Source organism: Panthera pardus, unplaced genomic scaffold, assembly GCF_024362965.1.
Source record: "Panthera pardus isolate Hobbes unplaced genomic scaffold, ASM2436296v1 HiC_scaffold_6, whole genome shotgun sequence".
In the NCBI taxonomy this organism is placed as follows: Eukaryota; Metazoa; Chordata; class Mammalia; order Carnivora; family Felidae; genus Panthera; species Panthera pardus.
The window spans coordinates 27,228,305-27,253,638 of NW_026526991.1; the positions used below are offsets into that span (position 1 = coordinate 27,228,305).

A 25,334-nucleotide genomic window follows, 5' to 3' on the forward strand; every position below is an offset into this window, starting at 1 on the left:
GATTCGCTAGTATCTTATTGAGAATTTTTGCATCCATATTCATCAGGGATATTGGCCTGTAGTTCTCTTTTTTTACTGGGTCTCTGTCTGGTTTAGGAATCAAAGTAATACTGGCTTCATAGAATGAGTCTGGAAGTTTTCCTTCCCTTTCTATTTCTTGGAATAGCTTGAGAAGGATAGGTATTATCTCTGCTTTAAACGTCTGGTAGAACTCCCCTGGGAAGCCATCTGGTCCTGGACTCTTATTTGTTGGGAGATTTTTGATAACCGATTCAATTTCTTCGCTGGTTATGGGTCTGTTCAAGCTTTCTATTTCCTCCTGATTGAGTTTTGGAAGAGTGTGGGTGTTTAGGAATTTGTCCATTTCTTCCAGGTTGTCCAATTTGTTGGCATATAATTTTTCATAGTATTCCCTGATAATTGTTTGTATCTCTGAGGGATTGGTTGTAATCATTCCATTTTCATTCATGATTTTTTCTATTTGGGTCATCTCCCTTTTCTTTTTGAGAAGCCTGGCTAGAGGTTTGTCAATTTTGTTTATTTTTTCAAAAAACCAACTCTTGGTTTCGTTGATCTGCTCTACAGTTTTTTTAGATTCTATATTGTTTATTTCTGCTCTGATCTTTATTATTTCTCTTCTTCTGCTGGGTTTAGGCTGCCTTTGCTGTTCTGCTTCTATTTCCTTTAGGTGTGCTGTTAGATTTTGTATTTGGGATTTTTCTTGTTTCTTGAGATAGGCCTGGATTGCAATGTATTTTCCTCTCAGGACTGCCTTCGCTGCGTCCCAAAGCGTTTGGATTGTTGTATTTTCATTTTCGTTTGTTTCCATATATTTTTTAATTTCTTCTCTAATTGCCTGGTTGACCCACTCATTCGTTAGTAGGGTGTTCTTTAACCTCCATGCTTTTGGAGGTTTTCCAGACTTTTTCCTGTGGTTGATTTCAAGCTTCATAGCATTGTGGTCTGAAAGTATACATGGTATAATTTCAATTCTTGTAAACTTATGAAGGGCTGTTTTGTGACCCAGTATATGATCTATCTTGGAGAATGTTCCATGTGCACTTGAGAAGAAAGTATATTCTGTTGCTTTGGGATGCAGAGTTCTAAATATATCTGTCAAGTCCATCTGATCCAATGTATCATTCAGGGCCCTTGTTTCTTTATTGACCGTGTGTCTAGATGATCTATCCATTTCTGTAAGTGGGGTGTTAAAGTCCCCTGCAATGACCACATTCTTATCAATAAGGTTGCTTATGTTTATGAGTAATTGTTTTATATATCTGGGGGCTCCGGTATTCGGCGCATAGACATTTATAATTGTTAGCTCTTCCTGATGGATAGACCCTGTAATAATTATATAATGCCCTTCTTCATCTCTTGTTACAGCCTTTAATTTAAAGTCTAGTTTGTCTGATATAAGTATGACTACTCCAGCTTTCTTTTGGCTTCCAGTAGCATGATAAATAGTTCTCCATCCCCTCACTCTCAATCTAAAGGTGTCCTCAGATCTAAAATGAGTCTCTTGTAGACAGCAAATAGATGGGTCTTGTTTTTTTATCCATTCTGATACCCTATGTCTTTTGGTTGGCGCATTTAATCCATTTACATTCAGTGTTATTATAGAAAGATACGGGTTTAGAGTCATTGTGATGTCTGTATGTTTTATGCTTGTAGTGATGTCTCTGGTACTTTGTCTCACAGGATCCCCCTTAGGATCTCTTGTAGGGCTGGTTTAGTGGTGACAAATTCCTTCAGTTTTTGTTTGTTTGGGAAGACCTTTATCTCTCCTTCTATCCTAAATGACAGACTTGCTGGATAAAGGATTCTCGGCTGCATATTTTTTCTGTTTAGCACACTGAAGATATCGTGCCAATCCTTTCTGGCCTGCCAAGTTTCAAAAGAGAGATCAGTCACGAGTCTTATAGGTCTCCCTTTATATGTGAGGGCACGTTTATCCCTTGCTGCTTTCAGAATTTTCTCTTTATCCTTGTATTTTGCCAGTTTCACTATGATATGTCGTGCAGAAGATCGATTCAAGTTACGTCTGAAGGGAGTTCTCTGTGCCTCTTGGATTTCAATGCCTTTTTCCTTCCCCAGTTCAGGGAAGTTCTCAGCTATAATTTCTTCAAGTACCCCTTCAGCACCTTTCCCTCTCTCTTCCTCCTCTGGGATACCAATTATGTGTATATTATTTCTTTTTAGTGTATCACTTAGTTCTCTAATTTTCCCCTCATACTCCTGGATTTTTTTATCTCTCTTTCTCTCAGCTTCCTCTTTTTCCATAACTTTATCTTCTAGTTCACCTATTCTCTCCTCTGCCTCTTCAATCCGAGCTGTCGTGGTTTCCATTTTGTTTTGCATTTCGTTTAAAGCGCTTTTCAGCTCCTCGTGACTGTTCCTTAGTCCCTTGATCTCTGTGGCAAGAGATTCTCTGCTGTCCTGTATACTGTTTTCAAGCCCAGCGATTAATTTTATGACTATTATTCTAAATTCACTTTCTGTTATATTATTTAAATCCTTTTTGATCAGTTCATTAGCTGTTGTTATTTCCTGGAGATTCTTCTGAGGGGAATTCTTCCGTTTGGTCATTTTGGAGAGTCCCTGGAGTGGTGAGGACCTGCAGGGCACTTTCCCTGTGCTGTGGTGTATAACTGGAGTTGGTGGGCGGGGCCGCAGTCCGACCTGATGTCTGCCCCCAGCCCACCGCTGGGGCCACAGTCAGACTGATGTGTGCCTTCTCTTCCCCTCTCCTAGGGGCGGGATTCACTGTGGGGTGGCGTGGCCCATCTGGGCTACTTGCACACTGCCAGGCTTGTGTTGCTGGGGATCTGGCGTATTAGCTGGGGTGGGTAGGCAAGGTGCACGGGGGCAGGAGGGGCAGGCTTAGCTCGCTTCTCCTTAGGTGATCCACTTCAGGAGGGGCCCTGTGGCAGCGGGAGGGAGTCAGATCCGCTGCCGGAGGTTTGGCTCCGCAGAAGCACAGAGTTGGGTGTTTGTGCGGAGCGAGCAAGTTCCCTGGCAGGAACTGGTTCCCTTTGGGATTTTGGCTGGGGGATGGGCGGGGGAGATGGCTCTGGCGAGTGCCTTTGTTCCCTGCCAAGCTGAGCTCTGTCGTCCGGGGGCTCAGCAGCTCTCCCTCCCTTTGTCCTCCAGCCCTTCCCGCTTTCCGAGCAGAGCTGTTAACTTATGACCTCCCAGACGCTAAGTCGCGCTTGCTGTCGGAACACAGTCCGTCCGGCCCCTCCGCTTTTGCCAGCCAGACTCGGGGGCTCTGCTTGGCCGGCGAGCCGCCCCTCTGCCCCGGCTCCCTCCTGCCAGTCCGTGGAGCGCGCACCGCCTCGCCGCCCTTCCTACCCTCTTCCGTGGGCCTCTCGTCTGCGCTTGGCTCTGGAGACTCCGTTCTGCTAATCCTCTGGCGGTTTTCTGGGTTCTTTAGGCAGGTGTAGGTGGAATCTAAGTGATCAGCAGGACGCGTGGTGAGCCCAGCATCCTCCTATGCCGCCATCTTCCCTCCGACCCTCTTTATTTTTTTTAAAAGATATTTTAAGAATGTTTATTTTTGAGAGAGAACACACACACACACACACACACACACACGAGTGGGGGAGGAGCAGAGAGAGAGGGAGACAGAGGATCTGAAGCTGACAGCATAGAGCCCCATGTGGGTCTCGAACTCACGAACCATGAGATCATGACCTGAACTGAAGTCGGTTGCTTAACCAACTGAGCCACCCAGGTGCCCCTGTAGTTATTTCTTTTAAGGTTCCTATTTTGAAGAGATGCAAACTTATGTAAAACCATATCATTGTATATCAAATGATATGACATCTGAGATTTTCCTTAAAATTAGAGATAGGGGTGCCTGGGTGGCTCAGTTGGTTAAGCTGCTGGCTTTTCATTTCAGCTCAGGTCATGATCTTGCAGTTAGTTGTCAGTTCAAGCCCCACATTGGACTGCCCTGGCAGCATGAAGCCTGCTTGGGATTCTCTCTCTCCCTCTCTCTCTGCCCTTTCCCTGCTCTTTCTCTTTCAAAAATAAATAAACAAACATAAAAAAAAATTAGAGATGAAACAGGATTGGCCATGATTGGTTGCTTGTTGAATTGGGGTTTGATTTACTATTATTTCTACTTTTGTATATGTTTGAAGTTTTTTTTTTTTTTTTTTTTTTTTTTAATAATGAAATGTAAAAAAGAAAAAAAAAAGGCCCACTCTGGCTGTGGCAGGTTGGCTGTAGTGTGGACACAGAGAAGTGAGTGGATTGGGGATACATTTTGTAGTTAGAGCCAACAGGACCTACTGGTAGGGGGGTGGTGAGGAAATGAGAAGATTCAATGGTAACTCTTTGATTTTTAGCTTAGCGACTGGTCGGATTCAGATGCTATTGGCCAAAAAAATGAAGGCATAGGAGGAGCATGTTTGAGTGGGGAGGGAGGAAAAGTTCTCTTTTGAGCATGTAAAGCTTAACATTAGACATTCACATGGAAATGTCCAGTGGGCAAGTGTGGAATCACGCCAAAAGGACGGACATATTGTATAAGACAGTCTTATGAGCTACTTCAGCCACTCTCAGACTCACCTGACCCAAGAGCCTTTGCTTATTTGTTCTATCTCTGTTGCTGGTTCTGTGTGGGCTCCCACTGGCTTTTTGTAGGTGCCACCTGACAAAGTAAAAGCCCTGTTTCCCAGGGGATTCCCTATTGAAGCCAACCTGCTTAGTGCCTGTATAAAAGCAACTGGGAAGTGAGGAAGAATTAACGCCTCATGAAGTCAAGCTTTGGTCAAGGGGGAATGGGAGCCAGTGGATAAATTATTCCCTCTTTCTCTCTTTGGAGCCAGTCCTGAGATGCATTCACTCATGTGGCCTCTTGGAAGATGGTTCAGGGAGTTAGAGCAATCAGTCATGCTTGATCCCAAGAAGAAGCCAGCTCTGTAATGTACCATTGTATTTGCTTTCCTTCCTTTCCTGCCTCACTCTCCTTTCCTTGACATTTGCAGAACAAAAGAAGGTAGATTCAGTAAAGCAGATGGAAACGGAGGCAGCAAAGTAGAAGGAAAGCTAGGAGAAAGGAGGGCCATGTAAATCTTGCAAAGGAGGTAACGCTCATCTTTGTTGAATGCTGCAGACAGCTCAAGAGAAAACTAGGAGGGTGATCCTTAGATTTGGCAAAATCAGAGGTCACTCATTAGTAAACCTGTTGAGACCTTTCTCAGCTTTCATGGGATGATTGAGAAGGAAACATGACTACAATGGACTGAAAAGAGAATAGAAGATTAAAAATTTTTCAAAAGTGTAGACAGTAAATAGAGACATCCTTTGCTTTGAAGGGGAACCGACGTGGTGGATGGAAAAGGATTGTGGAAGAGGAAGGATTTTCATTTTTTAAAGAAGGGCAATAGTTACTGTAGGTTCATGGGAATAAGGGGGTGGGGGCAGCATAATTGTGAAAGTGAAGTCTGTGAGACCATCATAGGGAATGTATTTAAGGGCTCAAATGAGAAGTAGGCGGGCGTGGGAGGACTAATGTTTGAAGAGGGGAGAATGTGCATTTTTGGAATGGAGAGGCAAATAGGCCAGGGATGTGTGGTAGGATCACTTGGCAGTGTTAAGGGCAAATTGAGAGTTGTGGCTGGGACAAGTCCTTTTGGGTGGTGCCAGTCTCTTTCAGTGAGCCTGCTTTCTTGTTCCCACTCTTCCCTGCCAAGGTTGACTTTTCATTTCTTATCAGTTCTAGAACCTCAAGGGAAGGCACAGGAGTTCCTGAATTCTAGTCTCTGGGAATGTTCCCTAACAGGGACAACTGGTCCCATCAGCTATGGTAGGTAGGTTGGTCATGGATGAGGCACAGCTGTCAAAAGATGAGGACATAGTAAGGCAGGCACCCCAGGAGATAACTCCAACCTGGTCTTCTGGACTTCCTGCCCAATAAAAGGGCTGGAGAATAGGTTGGATGCATTTGGCTGATTTTTTGTTTATTTGTTCGTTTGTTTCTTGGGAGATCCTTGTTATAGGTATAGCAATCGTAGTCAGACTGTATTCTGAGTTTTAGTTTGGGACATTTGCTCTCTATAGCTTCAGGGAAATATTTTCTTTTATTAGACCCAATCATCTCAAAGAATTTGTGTAGGAGGAATTACAAATAGAGATGAGAGACAGAGATAGAGAGAGAGAGAGAGAGCGAGAGAGAGTGAGAGTGTGTGTGTGTGTGTGTGTGTGTGTGTGTGTGTGTGTGTGTTCTTCCCATTAGTGGTATTTTGGCTCCTATTCCTTGCCAAATACAGGAGGACCAACCTTTTTTCTGTAGGGGAGGAGTCTTGTGTAGTGATTTGCTCACAGGAGCCAGTGGCCCATTTCAGGGAATGTCCTGGGGACATTCCTTTGGGGTTGCAGCATGGGGGTAGAGGAGTTTAGAGTTCGACGATTCAGCGTTTTGGCCTTTCCTACTACCTGCAAGTCTGTGTGCCATTGTGTTTTCAGGGTTGCCAGGTTATTCCTGTAGCCAGGCAGAAAAATGCCTTGTTTGGGAGCTCCGGCCTGTAGTCAGATATGGGTTAGGTCTCCACTCTACCATTTACATGCTTGGTGACCGTGGGACAGTCTTAAAATATACCTTCTTTATGTGGTTCTTGGGGAGAGGAAACATGTGAGGAGCCTTCAGCAAGAAGCCTAGCACAAAGTAGGCATGGCACAAATGATAATAGTTTAATTTCCAGGGGCACCTGGGTGGCTCAGTCGGCTGAGCCTCTGACTCTTGATTTCAGCTCAAGTCATGATCCCAGGGTCATGGGAGGGGAGCCGAGCATGGAGCACGGAGCCTACTTAAGATTCTCTCTCTCTCCCTCCATCCCTTTCCCCTGTTCACATGCTCTCTCTCTCAAATAAAATTTTAAAAATTAAAAAAAAATAGTTTAATTTCTAGGAGGACCTATTGGCATAAAATGCTATTATTGGATGCTCAGTGCAGTGTATGATCTAGAGAAAGAAGACAAAGCCATTTGGTGAATGAGGTGAGACTGGTGAATAGAAGAGTACCAGGTAAGACACAGAATTATGGAACTTGAGTTTGTGAGGAAGATTTTGATTAACATCTCAAGTATGCTGCTTGGACCTTTGATGAAGTTGCATCTCTAGGCCTCAGTTTCCCATCTATATCATGGGAATAATAATGTCTGCCATTGGGTTGTTGTAAGATACAGATCAATAAAACACTAAGCATAAGGCCTGACATTTAGTAGCTATTCATTAAAGAGCTTTGATGATTAATAATAGTAGATGGTAATCATTACTCACACAATAGAGGCAGTGTAGCTGAGTGGGACAGAGTGGCCTCCTGCATTCCTGAAATTGCACCAAATTAGTAATTACCCACTTTGCTAGGGCAGAGGTTGACCCTGCACAAATCTCAATTCTGATTATTTCACAAAGGTTGTTAGATTTGACATGACAAGGGCTCCTTTCAAATATATAGAAGTTAATAATAATCTTGGACATGAATCTTGGATACCCGTTCTTTCATTTTTCTTTGGACATCTCACCCTTTTGCTAAAAGCAGTATATATTAAATCTCTTTTTTTTTTTCTTACTCTTTTGAATCTGATCACTCAGGCCTTGATAAAATCCTTGTTCTGGAGTTTGTTCAAAGTTCATGGGAATAGCATCACAAAGTATTATTCTTGTCAAAATTGCTTAAGTGGAATTGAATCACAAGGAAACAATCAGATTAATTCAGAATATGGCACATTCTACAAAACATCTAACTACCCTGGACTCTGCAAAAAACTTGAAAAACAAAGTGAAACTAAAAGGTCAGGATTGGAAGTATGTAAAGTTAGATTAAAAGAGACTAATAAATATATAACCAGATGCAATGCCTGCACCTTGAATAAGTATAGAGAGCCCTCCACCTGAAAGAGAGAAGGAAAGGAATAAGGAAAGAAAGAAAGAATGAAAGAAAGAAAAGAAAGAAAAAGAAAGAAAGAAAGGAAAGAAGAAGGAAAGGAAGGAAGAAAGAAAGAAAGAAAAGAAAAAAGAAAAAGGAAAGGAAAGAAGGAAGAAAGAAGGAAAAAAAGAAAAAGAAAGAAAAGGAAAGAAAAAGAAAGGAAAGAAAAAAAAGAAAAAGAAAGAGGAAAGAAAGGAAGAAAGAAGGAAGGATAGAAAAGAAAAGAAAAAGAAAGAAAGAGAAATAAAGAAAAGAAGGGAAAGAAAAAGAAAGACAAGAAAAGGAAAGAAAGAAAGAAACCCAACTATAAAACATATTATGGGACAACTGGAGAAATTTGACTATGGACTATATATTATAAAATATTATTCACTTTATGATAAGTTTCTTGGGTATGACAATGGTAGTGTGGCTATGTAGGAGAACATACTTGTTTTTTTCAGGTAATACACATGTAAATATTTAGGGGTAAAATATTATAGTTTCTGCAATTTCTTAAAAATTATTTAGTGTTTATTAATTTTAGAGAGACAGTGCAAACAGGGGAGGGGCAGAGAGAGAGGAGAGGACACATCAGCATGGAGCCCAGTGCAGAGCTTGAACCCACAAATTGTAGGATCACGACCTGAGCTGAGGTCGGATGCTCAACCGACTGAGCCACTCAGGCGCCCAATTTCTGCAATTTCAAATGGTTCCACCAAATAGGATGTAAATGTGTACATCTATATCCATAGGTAGATGTATAAAGAGAAAGAAAATATTCTTTGGAACATGGAAAATACTAACTATTTAACCTATATGAAAGGTTCATAGGTATCCATGAACTGTTCCTTCAACTTTTCTAAAGGTTTGACAATTTTCAAAATAAAAAGTTGGGGGAGAAAAGTTTGTGGGATAAAACCAGCTAGCCCATCTGCATAGTTACTTCCTGGGAATGTTCATTGAGGAGCCCTCTATCCAACCTCACAGACACTGGGGCTTTTATCCTTTCAGGGACTAAGGGCTCACATCATAGATTTGAGCCATTGGCCAATTCTCACCTGGGAAAGCCTCTGTTCTTTACAGTCCTGAAGCTGAAAATCTGGAGTAGGAGATGGATGTGGAGAGAAGGCTTGTTCAGAAAAGGAAGTAGTAAAACAAACATGCATTTGAGGGGGCAACCATTAAAAAGATCCTAGGAGGTAAAGTCCTTTCAGTTTTCAGCAGGCATATGGCCCGTTAAGCATCTGTGTAAATTTAGTAGGAATCTTGTCTGCCTAGATGATGAAGAATAAGAATTCCAGGGTAAAAATAATTCAGGAATTTATACCTGGAATTTCTGGGAGAAATTGATAGAACTAGGAGAAATAATTTCCTTTCAGGAATGGATTTATTAAGGACAGATGGGTCCTGGGGTCATTCTTCTTAGAGCTTAATTACCATGTTCTGAAGCAGTTTGAGATCTTAATGACTTGACTCCTTCCTATCCACTGGTGTCAAATTTAAAACCAACCACACAAAATGTTGGGGACAAAAAGTAGTCCAGTAAACAAACTTATTAATAGAAATGAAATTCCACAGGGAACACAGGCACACACAAGTCAGTGGGATATTAAATTCCTGTGATAAGTTAACATGGATTAAGCAAAACTTTTTATAGTGCAAGTTCTTAGTATCAAATTTTGAAGCACAGCAACATCTAATAATATAATTATAATATATTAACTATTTCTTTTTTTAATGTTTATTTACTTTTGAGAGAGAGAGTGAGCAGGGGAGGGGCAGAGAGATTGGGAGAGAAAGAATCCCAAGCAGGCTCTGTGCTGTCAGCACAAAGCCAGACGTGGAGCTTGAACCCATGAATCATGAGATCATGACATCAGCCGAAATCAAGAGTTGGTTGCTTAATTGACTGAGCCACCTAGGCACCCCTATATTAACTATTTCTAATAGGTTGCAAATAATGCTAAAGGGCTATATTGAAGGAAAACATTGATTCACTCAATAAATAATTATTGGACACACTTTCTGTTCTGCATTTGGGAATAAAGCCAGGGACATGTCTTCCTGGAGTCCACTCTCCACCAATGAGGTGGACTTAATATGTGGTGAGTTACAATAGTAACAAAGGCTACAAAAGAGTAGTTTGTAGATCTGTCATCTGGAATAGCTTAGATTTTATGAATGCTAATCATCACAAGAAAATTATCAAATGTAGAACTATTTTTTAATGTTAATTTATTTGAGAGAGAGAGAGAGAGAGAGAGAGAGAGAGAGTGTGTGTGTGTGAGAGGGGAGGAGCAGAGAGAGAGGGATAGACAGTATCTGAAGCAGGCTCCAGGCTCTGAGCTGTCAGCACAGAACCCAATGTGGGGCTCAAACTCATGAACTGCGAGATCATGACCCTAGCCAAAGTCGGTTGCTTAAGGGACTGAGCCACCCAGGTGCCCCTGTAGAACTATTTTTAATATATTTAAAGTTTTTCTGAAATTTTTCATTGTAAAAAGACTTTAATTTTCTTTTCTTCTTCTTCTTTTCCTCCTCCTCCTCCTCCTTCTTCTTCTTCTTCTTCTTCTTCTTCTTCTTCTTCTTCTTCTTCTTCTTCTTTTTGAGAGAGAGAGGGCGCAAGTTAGTGAGGGGCAGAGAGGAAAAGAAGGAGAGAGAGAGAGAGAGAGAGAAAAGCAGGCTCACCCAAAGCCCAGCTCATGTTTACTCAAAGCAGGGCTTGAGCTCACCCAAAGCTTGGCTCAAGCTCACCCAGTGCAGGGCTCAAGCTCACCCGATGTGGGACTCGAACTCACAAACTGTGAGATCATGACCTGAGCCAAAGTCAGATGCTTAACGATTGAGCCACCCTGGTGCCCTGAGGCTTTAATTTTCTAAGACAACTTTAAATCCTGAAGGTTGGGATTTTTGTTCTCTTGTTTATGTCTCCTACCATCATGCTTGCAGATAGAGTGATTGACAGGGTCAATAGCTATGCATGTGACTGTCAGCAGGAAGGCTGCTGGGACAATGCTCACGGTCCTCCATGCCACCAGCACGGCAGCATATAGCCAGTGGTTAAAGGTACCAATACTAGTGTTAACTTCTTGAGTTCAAGTCCAGGTTCTGCCACTTGGTAGCTGGGTATGGGCAAATTACTCACTCAAGCTCAGTTTCCTCAGCTGAAAATGAAGATAGTCGTAGTACCACCCTCCCCAACTCTTTTTTTTTCTTTTAGCATCCTAAATAAGATAATGCAGATAAAGCACTTGGCAGAAAGTAAGTCTTCAATAGATTTTAAACATTTTTTTTATTTGAAAATCTAATTTTTTTATTAAGCAATCCAGGAATCAGGGAGCATCCCATCTAGCAAAAAGAGGGGAGCTCCTTAGATTTTAACTATTATATGGTTGCTTTAATTTTTATGACTAGTCGATTGTCTGATCATCCCCACTCTGAATATGCTCACTGGCTTTTTGTTCTTATTTTTCAAGTTGAATGTAGTCAGGTCCCTGATTTCACACCAAATGCATTCACTTCTAGTCTTGTATGCACAGTAATCAAAGTGGGCTTTTACTGTCCTAGAGGTCAAAAACCATAAAATTTTATCTGTAGTATAAAAACCCAAAGCTGACATAGGAAAGGAAGTTGGAAAGTAGCAGAAATTAATACAAGAAGGTTCAGGCTTTTCAAAGGCAAATATGCAAAGCTGAGAATGATCTTTTCCCTGAATGAACATCTGGAATGACTGTATGTAGATTAGTACACTCATGATACCAGCAAGTGCCGGCTACTTCTGAGTCCATTGGAGCTTTTTTTCTAGCAACTTTGGAAAATCCACATCTTTATTACTTTTGTTTTTTTTAATGCTGGACAGTGTGACAGAGATGGCTGATTGTCTCAATATTCATTTCTCCCTTCTTTTTCGTTAGAGGACACTGATTGTTAGTTGGACTTTTGGCTACCCAGAATATGGACTACATTTCCCAAGCTCCCTTGCAGCTAGGCATGTGATCATGTGACTAAGTTCTAGCCAAAGGGCTGTGAAGAGATGTGTTCTTGCAAGGAAAGATGTGCTCTCCTTTCTTTTCCAACTGAGCCAGGATGTGGATGTTGTGGTGAGCTACCTGGACCATGCAGATGAGAATAACACCCTAAGAAAGGTGGAAGGAACTTGAGTTTGGACACTGTGGAGCAGCCACATTATATTAGAGAGAAATATAATTCTATTTTAAGTCATGACTACTCAGTCTCCATTAACTGCAGTTGTATCTAGATGATAAATAATACAGGCAGGAATGAATATGGAAGTAGAAGTGTCTCCTCAACACCTCCCCCTCACCATTGCTCTTTTTTTGCTGGCTTGAATCCTGGGAGGGAAATGCTGATGTGTGTGTGTGTGTGTGTGTGTGTGTGTGTGTGTGTGTGTGTATTGTTTTACTCTGTATGTAAGAATTCATTCACTGAACATACACAGTATTTATATTGAGAGTTCCAGGCATTTTACTTTGAATGTGTGCATGTGCGTGCGTGCACAAACACACACGCACACACATATGTACACTTACATATCAATCACAATTATCATGTTTAATAAGCATACAGTCTAGACTGGAAAATCTATATAATATGAGAAGTAATATATTGCCAAATGAACAAGATAATGAGCTCAGAAAGTTTCAGAAAGCCTGGGCCATCATTTTTACTCTGAACCCAATGAATTACCAATGAAAGTAGAAAGCTAGTCTCCAGAAGGACAAGGGATGGGATTTGACTTCCTTTAGCTTTCCCCATTGTTTACAGAACACCCTACTCATAGCTTTCCTTCAGTTCTGTGTCAGGTTGCCCCCTTTGTGGTCTTCTGGCTCTTTCTTGGCACCCTCCTCTTTCCCACCCACATGATGCCTGTTATCTCAGAAGCCTGGCCCTCCTTCATCCCTTTGTGTGAGACAAGCAGCTGGCATCACTGTCCCAGTTTCATAGATAGAGCAACGGTCATTTTTCTATTGTTACTAGACCAAAGTTAACTAGTGAGTCATTCTAAAGTCCTAGAACCGGATCCTAATTCTTGTTCCTGGAATCATTTGCCAAACCGAATTACACCGAAGGTTCAAGAGGATGCTGGCCTTTGAACAGCTCAGTGAGGAATGCATTTGCGTGTGAGTTAAAAACAAGGATTAACTCTCTATTGAAAACTGCTGGCATGAAAAAGAAAGGGGAGAAATGTATCAATGTAAAATCATCTTCATACCAAAAAGATGCTTAACTGCTCTGAAAATGCACTGCAAGCTCTTTGGTTCATGGCTTCCTAAGTACTAGGTTTTTAAACAGAATATGTCTTGTTTGCAGTTGAGGAGATCAATTTTCTTCCTCTTACAATAGTCACATATGTGAATTTAGATCTGGGAGGAAACAATTTATTTCCTTCTTTTCACAAGAGGATCTTTAAAGTATCTAACAACAACAACAACAACAACAACAGCAACAAGAATAAATTTAAAAGAAAGTATCTAACAGAGAAAAAATGAGCTTGCTCATGTATTAAAATTAGTACACAAGCCATTCCAAACACAAGCTGTTCATATTTAGTAGGGAGATGCTTTTTATGTAGCATTTTTGGCATAGCTTAGAATTTCCTAATTTTTTCCCCTTCCTTGTGTCTTTCTTTGCATCACATGTAATCCTGTTTCTTCATCCTTTCACGAACCCTCCTAGCCAACTTGATGAAAGGCACAAAGTGTGCCTGCAGTAGTAATTCTGGATTTAAAAGTAGAAACAACGTCAGTGTGAAGGCAAGTTAGAGTTTGAATATTAAGCTTAGTGACTTTATCCTTTGTTTCATAGCTATGGGAAAAGGAAAATTTTGGAAAGCGGAAACAGGATTTCTTACTTGGAGTCCAGGAACCCTTAAAGCTGTCTTTCTTATAATTATCACCTGCAACTACCCTTTGGGCTCTACCCAGACACCCTGAGTCAGGATCCCTGAAGATGGGTCATGGGAATCTTCTTTTCAACAAACTTCCCAGATGGTTCTTATATCCATTAACAGTTGGAGAGTCTCTGCTCTGAGGAGTTCATGGATGGTCTTTAAGGGCTTTATGAAGCCCCTCAATATGTATACAAAGTATGGTGCAGGTGCACAGGTGTGTTTTTCTTTTTCTTTAAAAAAAGTTTTTTTTAAGTTTATTCATTTTTCAGAGACAGTGAGACAAAGCATGAGTGGAGGAGGGGCAGAGAGAGAGGGAGACACAGAATCCAAAACAGGCACCTGGCTCTGAGCTGTCAGCACAGAGCCTGATGCGGGGCTCGAACTCACAACCATGAGATCATGACCTGAGCTGAAGTCAGCCACTCAACCAACTGAGCCACCCAGGTGCCCCACAGGTGTGTTTTTCTAAGGGAGATTCTCAAGGAGTTCTGTGACCCTGGAAAAGGTTAAGGGTCTAAATGGTCGATAAATGTAGGGAAAAAAAGTTCCGTCTCACTTATTAGTGAACAGGAACTAAAAAAATTAGTGAACAGATTGAAAAATCTGACACAGTGTTTGGCAAAGATCTAGAAAAGTAGGGATTCTCATACATTGATTATGAAAACCAACGGTTACAGACATTTTGGGGAGCACTTTGACAATAGCTAACAAAACTTAAAATACATTCTCTTTACAACCCATTTTAAGTAAGTACAAACTCTTGAACACATGAACATGACTTGCTTAAGGATATTCTATAGGGTATTGTTTGTTTATAATTGCAGAAAATTGGAAATAACCTAAATATTCGCCAATAGAAGAATGAATAAATAAAATGTAGTATAATAAAGTGTTCATTACTATAAAGTGATTACAAGGAATGATATAAAGCCTCATATTAATAATTATGAAAATAATGGTTAATACTCACATGTTTACTGGCACTAAGAGTTCTGCATATATTAACAAAAAGTCTGGACCCCAAAACATAATACTGAGTTAAAAAAAGACATCACAAAATGATACACATTGTGATACTACTTATGTCTAAAAGCACAAAATAATACTTAAATGATTTATCAATACACATGTAGTAAAAATATGAAAACATGGATTTCCCAAATATACACAAAATTCTATATAATTGCGATCCAGGGTAGCACCAGGACTTATAAAACTGGGGGCATTTCAGTCTGCTTCAGTTTATCAGAAACCTGTCATTTTCTAAAGACCTGTAATTAACAAACATTTATATAGAACTGTACTCTTACAACCAGTTACCAAGGGGTGATGATTAATTTTATATGCCAACTTGACTGGGCTAAAAGGTGTCTAGATAGCTGGTAAAACATTATTTTTTGGTTGTATCTGTGAAAGTGTCTCTGGAAGAGATTAGCATTTGAATCAGGAGACTGAATAAGATCACTTTACCCTATGCAAATGGGCATCATCCAATCCATTGAGTGCCCTCATAGAGCGAAAAGGAAGGGCAAATTTGCTCTTCTCTTGAGCTGAGACGTCCACCTTCTCCTGCCCTCAGACATTTGTGCTCCTGGTTCTTGGCTTTTGGATTCATACCAGGACTTACACCACTGGCCCCAATTTTTTAGATCTTCTCAGAATTCATGATAACTAGGGAGTAAAGGGCTTGGTGTTGCCAGACATATGCCTTAAATTTAAGATTAAGAAAACTGGAGAAACTCAAAATATGCAATTTTGATTTAATAAAATCAAGTGTCTTTCCCTCTCTTCCTACCCCACTCCATATTAAAAAAAAAAAAAAAAAGGAAAAAGGGCTAGGAAAAAAAAATTATGGTTACTCGGGTAATTATTCTTTCAACCAGATTTCAAATTTAGAGCTCTTTACCTCCAACTTCTGTCCTCTTTGTTGACAGGATTAAGTGGACCTACAAGGATCTGCACATTTGGTCCCAGTACCCTCCCAGTTCACCCCGTATCCCACCCACGTGGACTCCTCATCCTCATTTTTGTACTGCCAACCTTTGCCTGGGAAAGGCTTCTTTCTGACCCTGCTTGCCTGGAAAAGCCCAATCATCCTTCAAGAACCAGCTCAAAGTTCACCTCCTCTGTGAAGGCTCCCCTGAAATAGGAGTTACTCATCCCCACATGCTGATTGAATACTGGCAGTGCCCTTCAGCCAAAGACCACCAGGAACACGCCAACAATGAGACAAGGTAGGTTTATTACTCATTGATGGAGGGAAAACATACTCCATGGGGCATAACAGAGTGTCACAGAGAACTTTTAAGATTTGGGCTTTGGTTGGGTGATTTGGGGAGGGTCTATTAACTCAAAAATCTTCTCTAGATTGGAAACCACCAAAGAGCAAAGGGCAGTTCTATGCTTTGGTGTTTTATGGGTGGCACAGTGACCTTGTTTTTGTCTTGGCATAGACAAAATTATAAATTACAAATTTGTAAAAATTTACAAATTACAAATTTACTGTGAACTTGTTTTGTTGTTCTTTATCATGGTTCAGAGTAAGTTTATCTGAGGTTGGTGTACTATGAGATTATTTATGTCCAACCGGAGAACAAGATGGCCTGGCTATGAGTGTCAGACCAGCTTGTAATACTATTGGGGTCTAACTGTGATTATTTGTGGGTGTCAGGGGCTGCTTTCCTTTTTCTTAGCACCTACAGTACAACAGTTATTGGACTTTGATATTGTTTGTGTGTCTTTTACATCACTCAGCATGTTGTATTGTGACTCAGATAGTGCTGTTCATCCAAACCCTCCCCGCCCCCCCAACAGTGGGGCAAGCATGGAATGTCAGTGGGACTGACCCCACCTCCAGCTTCAGTGATGAGCTTTGATTTGTCTAAAACAACCCAGTGACTAGTTCAGGGATGGGCATTGCAGATGATGTTGCCTGGAAATAGACACAGAGATTTGCATGGAAGAGAGTTAGTGGGGAAGGCTCACAGGAAGGATGTTAACGGAGAGGGAAATCCAATGGAGCAGTAGGGAAAGTTGACCTGCTGTGCGGTTGCAGTAAAGGCCTCATCTGATCCTCCAGGGGAGCTCTGGAGCTGGGATATCCCTTCAGAGAGGTCAGAATTGAGGCAGGGCGAGGCTTTTGTACCTGCCCATTGACCAGCAGTTTCTTCCCAAAAGGGGCAGGCAGCTCCTATTGGCTAGAGCAATGCCTGTAGAGGAACTCACTTATGAACCATCAACAATCACCCATCCCAGTGGTGGAGGATGGGAGTTTCAGTCCTGAAAGGAAAATCTGGTTGGTGTAGCCACTAAAATGGACAAATGTGAATAAGCTATTTTCTCATCCTACTGATAATTTCACCTTCTAGAAGACATGATTTTGGTGCCAATTCCATCCAACAAGGAGCACTTGGTAGGTGAAATGGAGAGCCTTGCAAAGCAGTTACTATTACTTATTTAAACACATTGCTCAAGGCCAGCCCAGTTGGGAGTGTTCTTTGGATACAGTGATTATTTCAGGGAGCTCAGGAATTTTTTGGTACCTAAGGGTAGAGAAGCATGTTCTCCTCCATTAGATGCCAGAATAAAGTGTATAGTCTCAGTTGCTGGTTGCATCATCAGGACAAAACCAGCATATAGACCGTGGAAGAATGGAGAAACTTGTAGAGAAATGAGGGTGGTAATAGTGGACTGGACCTACATCAATCATCAGGCCACAGGTGATTGTGCACCTCTCTTTCCAATTCTGTGTTTCATGATTTTATACTTTTCGCTCGAAATAGGCCATGGTGGGAGTATTTACAACATGGAAATTGGCAAACACTGTAAGTCAAGGCTTTGTTCTCCAGAGAGTCAATTAGTTGTTGTACACACTTTCCAGCAAACCACTAATGGAGCCCTAATCAAACCACGCCTGAAGCCTGTCCTGTTACATGACAAGACTTTACAGTTACAGGAGTCAATAGATTCTCTTTATAATATAACCTGTTTTGACTTCTAATTACCACATATTATTGTTTATCGATTTGTACTTTCGTTTTCTCCAATAAGCTGAAAGCTTCCCAAAAGTCAGGGAACATATTTTTCTTTGAATTTTCAGTGCCTAGAACATAGTCAGTATCCAACATACATTGAATACATAAAGTAGAACGATCCTTGAACTGAAAAGGATCGAACAAGCACTGATAAAAAGGTAACAGACATTTAAGATGAGTGAAAGTGCAGGTGTTCAAACTTGTCCATTTTGTTGGCCTAAAGAAATTACATTCCAGAGTTGAGAGAATTATGACAAATTTTGGATGTGGGAGAGAAAATGAAAGATAGGCAAATGCCCATCTGGTTTTTTAAGAAGAAAGAAAGCAAATTCTGCAAGCTGTGTAGTTTCCTGGTTATCTCACATCAGGTTCTAGAACAGATTGTTGAGGGGTGCCTGGGTGGCTCAGTTGGTTGGGCGACTGACTTCGGCTCAGGTCATGATCTCGCGGTTTGTGAGTTCGAACCCCGCGTCAGGCTCTGTGCTGACCACTTGCTCAGAGCCTGGAACCTGCTCCGGATTCCGTCTTTCTCTCTGCCCCTGCCCCACTCACACTCTGTGTCTGTCTCTCTCAAAAATAAATAAACATTAAAATAAATAAATAAATAAATAAATAAATAAATAAATAAATAAATAAAAGAGATTGTTGAAATACTAGTGAAGGAGAAGAAGCAGTGTTCACCAGGATATGCTCATTAATAACAAAATCAAAAAAACAAAAAGCAAAAATGGACAGCCAAGGGTTTGCATGATATGACATGGCCATAGAGTTAAATTTAATGGGGATAAATGAAAGATACTGTATTTGCGTCCAAAACACCAATGGCACACTGTCAGGATGTGACTTGGCTTAGCAGCAATATGTACAACAAAGGTGGAGAGATTATACTTGAAAATCAATCCAGTTTGAGTCACCTATGTAATGTGACCATGAAGAAAGCCAATACAATCCTGGGTTGCATTAAATTAAGCTTAGTCTGGTCTTGTGACTTACTGATTGATGTGCAAGTCTTACCTGATGACCTAAACAGAAACAGATCCTGTTTGAACAGCATTTTGAAAAATTAGTTCTCCTTCCTCCCTCAAACCTGGCAGAGTCTTCTTGTGGAGACACCAGTGTGTGTGATTCAGTCAGGGGTAGTACCTGCTTATGAATCACGTTGGTGGCTGCATGGAGAGTAGGGCCCACCCAGGTTCAGGTGATCTGTCTGTCCATTCATGTGCCATTACCATGCTGTATTATTTATAGAGACTTTGTGCTGTGTTACTATCTGATAGAGCTGGTCCTCCTTCGTAGCCCTTCCTTTTTAGTGTTTTTGAGAAGATTTTTGATGGTGTCCATGATCGACAGACTCCTATCCTCTCTGGCACCTATCTCCCCATTACACACCAACAGGGACTATGTATGGATGAGAAAAAGGAAACAGTGCTTCTGGGCATTCATCTCTCTCTCTTTCCCCACCTCCACACCCCTTTTTCTCAAGGACTCTTGGTGAATGTGGGCTTGGCTGACAGACAGCCACAGCCTGACTCCCATTCTTGGCTGCTTATCACTTGTGATCCTGGACAAGTTCCCTAAAATCCCTAAGCCTCAGTTCCCTCATCTGTTAAGTGGGCAAAATGATGCCTTCCTCAGAGTAGAATGAAGGGAAATGAAATGCAGAAAGCACTTATCCCAGAGCCTAGTATAGAGAAGAGTCTCCATACATGGCAGCCGTGTCTGCTGTTGTTCTTGTAGGAGATGGTGCTTTGTTTGTATAGTTCCTGTTACTATTACCATCAGACACTCCTTTATTTCCTTTATTCTGGTTCATGAATTTGAATGGGAAGAAATCATATCTCTATTTTATTCAACCTTTCTTTGAAATCTAGCTTTTCCTTCTGGTAAGAGTGCAGGCAACTTGACTGCAGTGGTATTAGCACTGTGACTTTGTGGCCATTGAAATCACAGATCTTTTCACATCACCTGATAGTTATTGCAGACATCTCAAAATATCTCCCATCACTCTTTGTTTTTTTTCTTTTTTTAAATTTTTTTTTTTTACCGTTTTTATTTATTATTGAGAGACAGAGAGAGACAGAGCATGAGCAGGGGAGAGGCAGAGAGAGGAAGAAACACAGAATCCGAAGCAGGCTCCAGGCTCCGAGCTGTCAGCACAGAGCCCGATGTGGGGCTCGAACTCACAAACCACGAGATCATGACCTGAGCCGAAGTCGGACGCTTAACCGACTAAGCCACCCAGGCGCCCCATCCCATCACTCTTTGAAATGACAGTAGCTTTTTGACCCTTCATCAGGTCTTAGTATGTAAAGCATTGATTGGGGTGCCTGGGTGGCTCGGACAGCTGAGTGTCCAACTTGGGCTCGGGTCATCATCTCATGGTTCGTGAGTTTGAGCCCCACATGGGGCTCTCTGCTGTCAGTGCCAAGCCTACTTTGAATTCTCTGTCTCCCTCTCTCTCTGCCCCTCTCCTGCTCATACTCTCTGCCTCAAGAATAAACCTTAAATTTTTTTTTTTTTTTTTAGAAATAAAGCATTGCTAAAGTAGTACACATATTACTCTGGTACATTACTTAAATGTTTGATGACCATAACAGTGTAATTGTTTTCTTTTGTAATTTTATGTATTTAAAATATTATTCTGAGAAGTTGTCTATAGGCTTTACCAGCTTGCCACTGGGAGCCATGGCACATAAAGGATTAAGTGCCCCTGTGCCGGTCAGCTCAGTTCATTAAAGAGCAGTGAAGGTCACAGGGGCTCTCTTGTAAGGTCAAGATCACTTCACCTCCCTTCACTCTATGCCTCAGCCCCAGAGACTGGCAGCATTTCCAGAGACACAGAAGGGACTAAGACCCACCCAAACAAGCCCGTCTCTGGCAGGAAATAGAATGCCTTGTGGATGGTGGATTAGCTTTGGCACAGCATTATGGGAGAGGCGGACCATTTGGATATGAAAGCTGATAGTTGGCAAAGCAATAAAGGCAGAATGACTCACTTGTAACTGGTGGCGGGACCTGTGATTGATCAGCAGTCCTTCATTCTGACTCTCTCTCTCTCTCAGTCTAGGCCTTTTTTTTTTTAATTATTTATTTTGAGAGAGAGCAGGGGAGGAGCAGAGAGAGAGGGAGAGAATCCTAAGCAGACTCTGCGCTGTCAGAGAGGAGCCCCATGTGGGACTCAAACTCACAAACTGTGAGATCATGACCTGAGCCAAAATCAAGAGTCGGACGCTCAACCGACTGAGCCACCCAGTGCCCCTCTCAGTCTAGGCCTTTTGTTCTACGTCAGGCAAGACTCCACACTTCCTATTCCTCTCTCTCCTCATCCCTACTCATGTCTCTTTTTCCATCTTGTCTCTGCTTCTCTCTCTATTTCCTTCCCTCATTTTTTCTCCTCCTCCCTCATTCCCTTTCCCCCACTTCTACAGGGAAGAAGCAGTAGAAAATTCTGAATTTAGTATTGAGCACATAGTGGACATTCTTCTTTATGCCTGACCTCATGTTCTTGACACTGATACTTGTTGGCTTTGGGCCTGTGCTTGCACCCCTTTCTGTCATCACATGCACACACACACACACACACACACACACACACACACACACACACACACACATACTCTCTATCTCTTTCTCTCTGACACACACTCGCACCTCAGAAAGATTATATTTATAATACCCTCGGGTATTTCCAAATGCCAGTACTCATTTTGGGAGCACACTTGTCTCTCCTGCTTGGAACAAACTGAACTTTCCACTGGCTCAGAGTTTTGAAGTTCTTCCGGCTGAGGGAAGAGTGAGAAACTCCAGGGGACCAGCCATATGTCAGAGCACTATCAACTTTCTACTCTGAGGGTCGTGCTCACCAGAGCAGAACATTTGTTGAAGGATTCGCAGCCACATTTGGCCCAATCAGCTCATGTTGGGTCTTTTAAAAAAAAAAACTTGCTGGTGGAAAGGGCTTCTGGAGTAGAGAGACCAGGTGTCGAGTGAGAATAGATCCTACCAGGCTGACACGGGCCATCAGAAATGATGTTTCGGGGCACCTGGGTGGCTCAGTCAGTTAAGCATCTGACTTGGTTTCAGCTCCAGTCATGATCTCACAGTTTGTAAGTTCAAGCCTCGCATCAGGCTCAGCTCTGATGGCATGGAGCCTGCTTAGGATTCTTTCTCTCTCCTTCTCTCTCTGCCCCTCCTTTCTCTTTTCTTTCTCTCTCTCTTTCTCTCAAAATAAAAATAAATAAACTTAAAAAAAAAAAAAAAAGAAATGATGTTTCTGAAGCCTAGAGAAGAGAAGGGTTTGAAACCAATAAATCCCCAAAGGACAAATGATAACTCTCACTCAATGTATGTGAATTAATCTGAATTCACTTTCAGTTTGGAGTGAGCTGAAGGCTCTCATTTCTCAAAACTGGACTCAGGGCTGCCTTTATGCACAGGCAGATTTGAGCAGTTCCTCTCCTCTTCCCCAAATTTAGCTGTTCCATGAAATATCCTTAAAGGGGTTCAAAACAGTCATTCCACAATTAGAGCTATGGCTTGAAACCTCATTCCTGTGAGAGTTGACTCACTGACTTAATTCACACTAAAGTGTGAATGACTAACCCAGGATTCTTTCCTTTCTTGCAAACAGGTTTATGAAATAAATATAGTGAGAGAGAAGGCAGGATACTCAGAGAGAAGGAGAAGGAGGGAGAGAGAGAGAGAGGGAGGCAGATGTTTGAGAGGAAATTGGATGGAGGGACATAGAAAAATGAGATATTGGACATTTTATAACTTCATAGATTTTTAACTTTATAACTTTATAGATTTTACAACTTGTATGCTCAGAGTTGGTCCCAATTAATTTTCAGGAGGCAATTGCCTAGCTTAATTATGGATAAGTTTTTAGCACTCAGTTTCAACTGTACTTTATATCGGTTGGTTTTCTTAGCCTTTCATATGAGAAGCTCTTTAGTGGGTAAAATGGGAAGGTGGCAAGAGAGAGGAGGAGGTACTGAATTGGATCAGAACCGTTGCTCAGAGGATGATGTTTCATCACCTTCCATGTAATTTTATCAGCTGTCATTTCAAACCAGTAAAGAAGCTCTTCCCTTCTACTTCACAGTAAGCAAATCTAGGGAGAATCCTTTCACTTCCCCCAAATCACCATTCTTTAAGTGGAATTTATTTGAACAATTTGCTCTGTGTGAACAACGTTGATGTCTAGTCTGGCTTCCATTTGGTTCCTGTGTGGGTCACTAAGCCAAAGGGCATAAGATGTCACGTGTTCCACATATAAATACCACCTGATTTGAGCTGTTCGGTGAGCTCCAAGGTCAAAAGAAGGATTACCAGCAACAGAAAAGTATCGCTTCCAACACGGGATATGCTGTACCACATGCACAAGTCCCACATGCATTAAGTAGTTTGTGTAGTTTTTCATGACCTTGTTATCAGGGTCTGGTGAGCTTTGCAGCGAAAGTCACTTTGCACTCAGCCCAGCTTCTTAGCTCCCCAGGCAAGAAGGCAAAGAACATGGAAGAGGAGGAAATGGGTTCCAGGGTACCCTCTGCCTTGAGAGGCTTCCCTCTCTGACATCTGGAAGGGAAGAGTGTGGTTGAGTTCAAGGTTGCGGCCCCCGGACTGAGACTTGGAGAGAAGAATTTCCTTCAGATTCCTCTCCCTTTGGTAGGAGAGTAGGGCTCCAGGCCCAGACTGGGGGGCTTGGTCTGCTTCTGTTAAGTTGGAGGACAGGGGTTGGTCAAAAATGTCTGTCTGATTAATTCCTAGTCTTTCTGGCTTGAAAGACTAAATTGCAGTACTTGAGTACTGTCAATGTAGCACTATATGTTTTGTATTTATATATGTTTTATTATTTTCTTGCTTTTTCTGGACAGTGACTTTGTTTCCTTCTTACCACTCAGTATGGACATACCGTGTGATCACCCGTTATAACACTAGCTGACATTTAGCACTGTGCTTTTATATGGTTCTCACGGTGTGGTCCCTGACCAGCTGCAGCAACATCCCCTGCCTGGGAAGGTAGAAATGCAAATTTGCAGGCCTTACCCTAATGAATGGAACCTCTGGGGGTGAAGCCCGTAGTCTGCGTTCCGACAGGTGCTCCAGGTGGTGCTGACAGAACCTCAAGCCTTCAAACCTCTAACTCTGAGTTAGTGAGTTTTTCATTCATTTAGGAGCAACGCTCTTACATGTATTCTCTCAGATGTCATGTTGACCCACCTCTGCTTTAGGGCTGGAGAAGTGGAGGCTTAGAGATGTGATGGGGAGGGTCCAGGCTACTCTGCTCCTGTAGTTTTTCTTTCTCCTCTGCGTTTCAGAGCTTATCACAGGATGCCTCTGCCTCTGCTGGCACGCCGGAAGGGAGCTATCCTGGAACACCACTCAGAACACTTCCCCACAGCCTCGGGCAGGAGAGCAGCGCTGGGCAGGCTGTTGAGTGACAGTTGATTGACAGCTGGCCTCATCTGCTACCTCGCCCTCCTGGCTCCCCTCTTAACCTCTGTTCTCCTCTCTCTGCTGTTGCACCTGCCGAGATCAGCTGAGCCACTGTGGCTGCCTGTCGTTAGAGAGGAGCTCTGGGGCCCGAGAAAGTTGGGTGGATGGAATGGCCTCTCCTTGGAAGCAGGTTCTCTTTAGGTTCAAGGCCTTTGGGAGATATCCACTTAGGACATGGGCAGTCTTGCCTGTTTATTTAGGGTGTGGACTGGGAGTCAGGACAGGAGTTTTATGAACAGGGAGGGAGTTTTGTTGTGTTTTTACCTTTGTGCTGATTCTTTCAGGGAAGTTGAGTAGTGTGATAGAGAAAACTGTGGTGAGAGGAAAAAAAATCAATTTTAGCGAAGTAAATGTAGGTTCACTTTCGTTTGTAAATATGTTTCTTCCATTTGTTGTTACTCCATCCATAAGTTGCGTGCATATAAACCTTAGATTCAGATTCTTTTAAAAAAAATTTTTTTTTTACATGTATTTATTTTTGAGAGACAGAGACAGAGCACAAGCAGGGGAGGCACAGAAAGAGAGAGGGAGACACAGAATCGGAAGCAGGCTCCAGGCTCCGAGCTGTCAGCACACAGCCCGACGCGGCGCTTGAACCCACAAACCGCGAGATCATGACCTGAGCCGAAGCTGGACACTCAACCGACTGAGCCACCCAGGCGCCCTAAAATCTTTTTTTATTCACAGTCAGTGTTGCTTTCTTTCAAGGAGGCACAGAAACTTAGTATCTGCCAGTGTGACGGTAGGTTCCGGCTGCCATACACAGGGTAGGTGGTGGCTTCTGTTAGTTGATAGTTACTGATGGACAGCATGTACCCCTCATTCTGTGGTGCCCACACACACAGGCACACGTATGCATACACACATACTCACTTGCATGCATGTGCACGCGCACGCACACACACACACACACACACACACACAACCTCTTATGTCTTTTTAACTTCCCAAAGCCATTAGACATATAAAA

At 42.1% G+C, this 25,334-nt stretch overlaps 1 long non-coding RNA gene across 1 annotated transcript in view; it reads left to right on the plus strand.

Annotated features, from left to right (window-relative positions):
• The window catches only part of LOC109265323 (uncharacterized), a 216,610-nt gene that overhangs the window by 14,624 nt on the left and 176,652 nt on the right, over positions 1 to 25,334 (plus strand). The window contains exon 2 of the long non-coding RNA XR_002079123.2: positions 15,767 to 16,066. This is a non-coding gene — a long non-coding RNA (uncharacterized LOC109265323). The remainder of the gene's footprint in view (positions 1 to 15,766; positions 16,067 to 25,334) is intronic.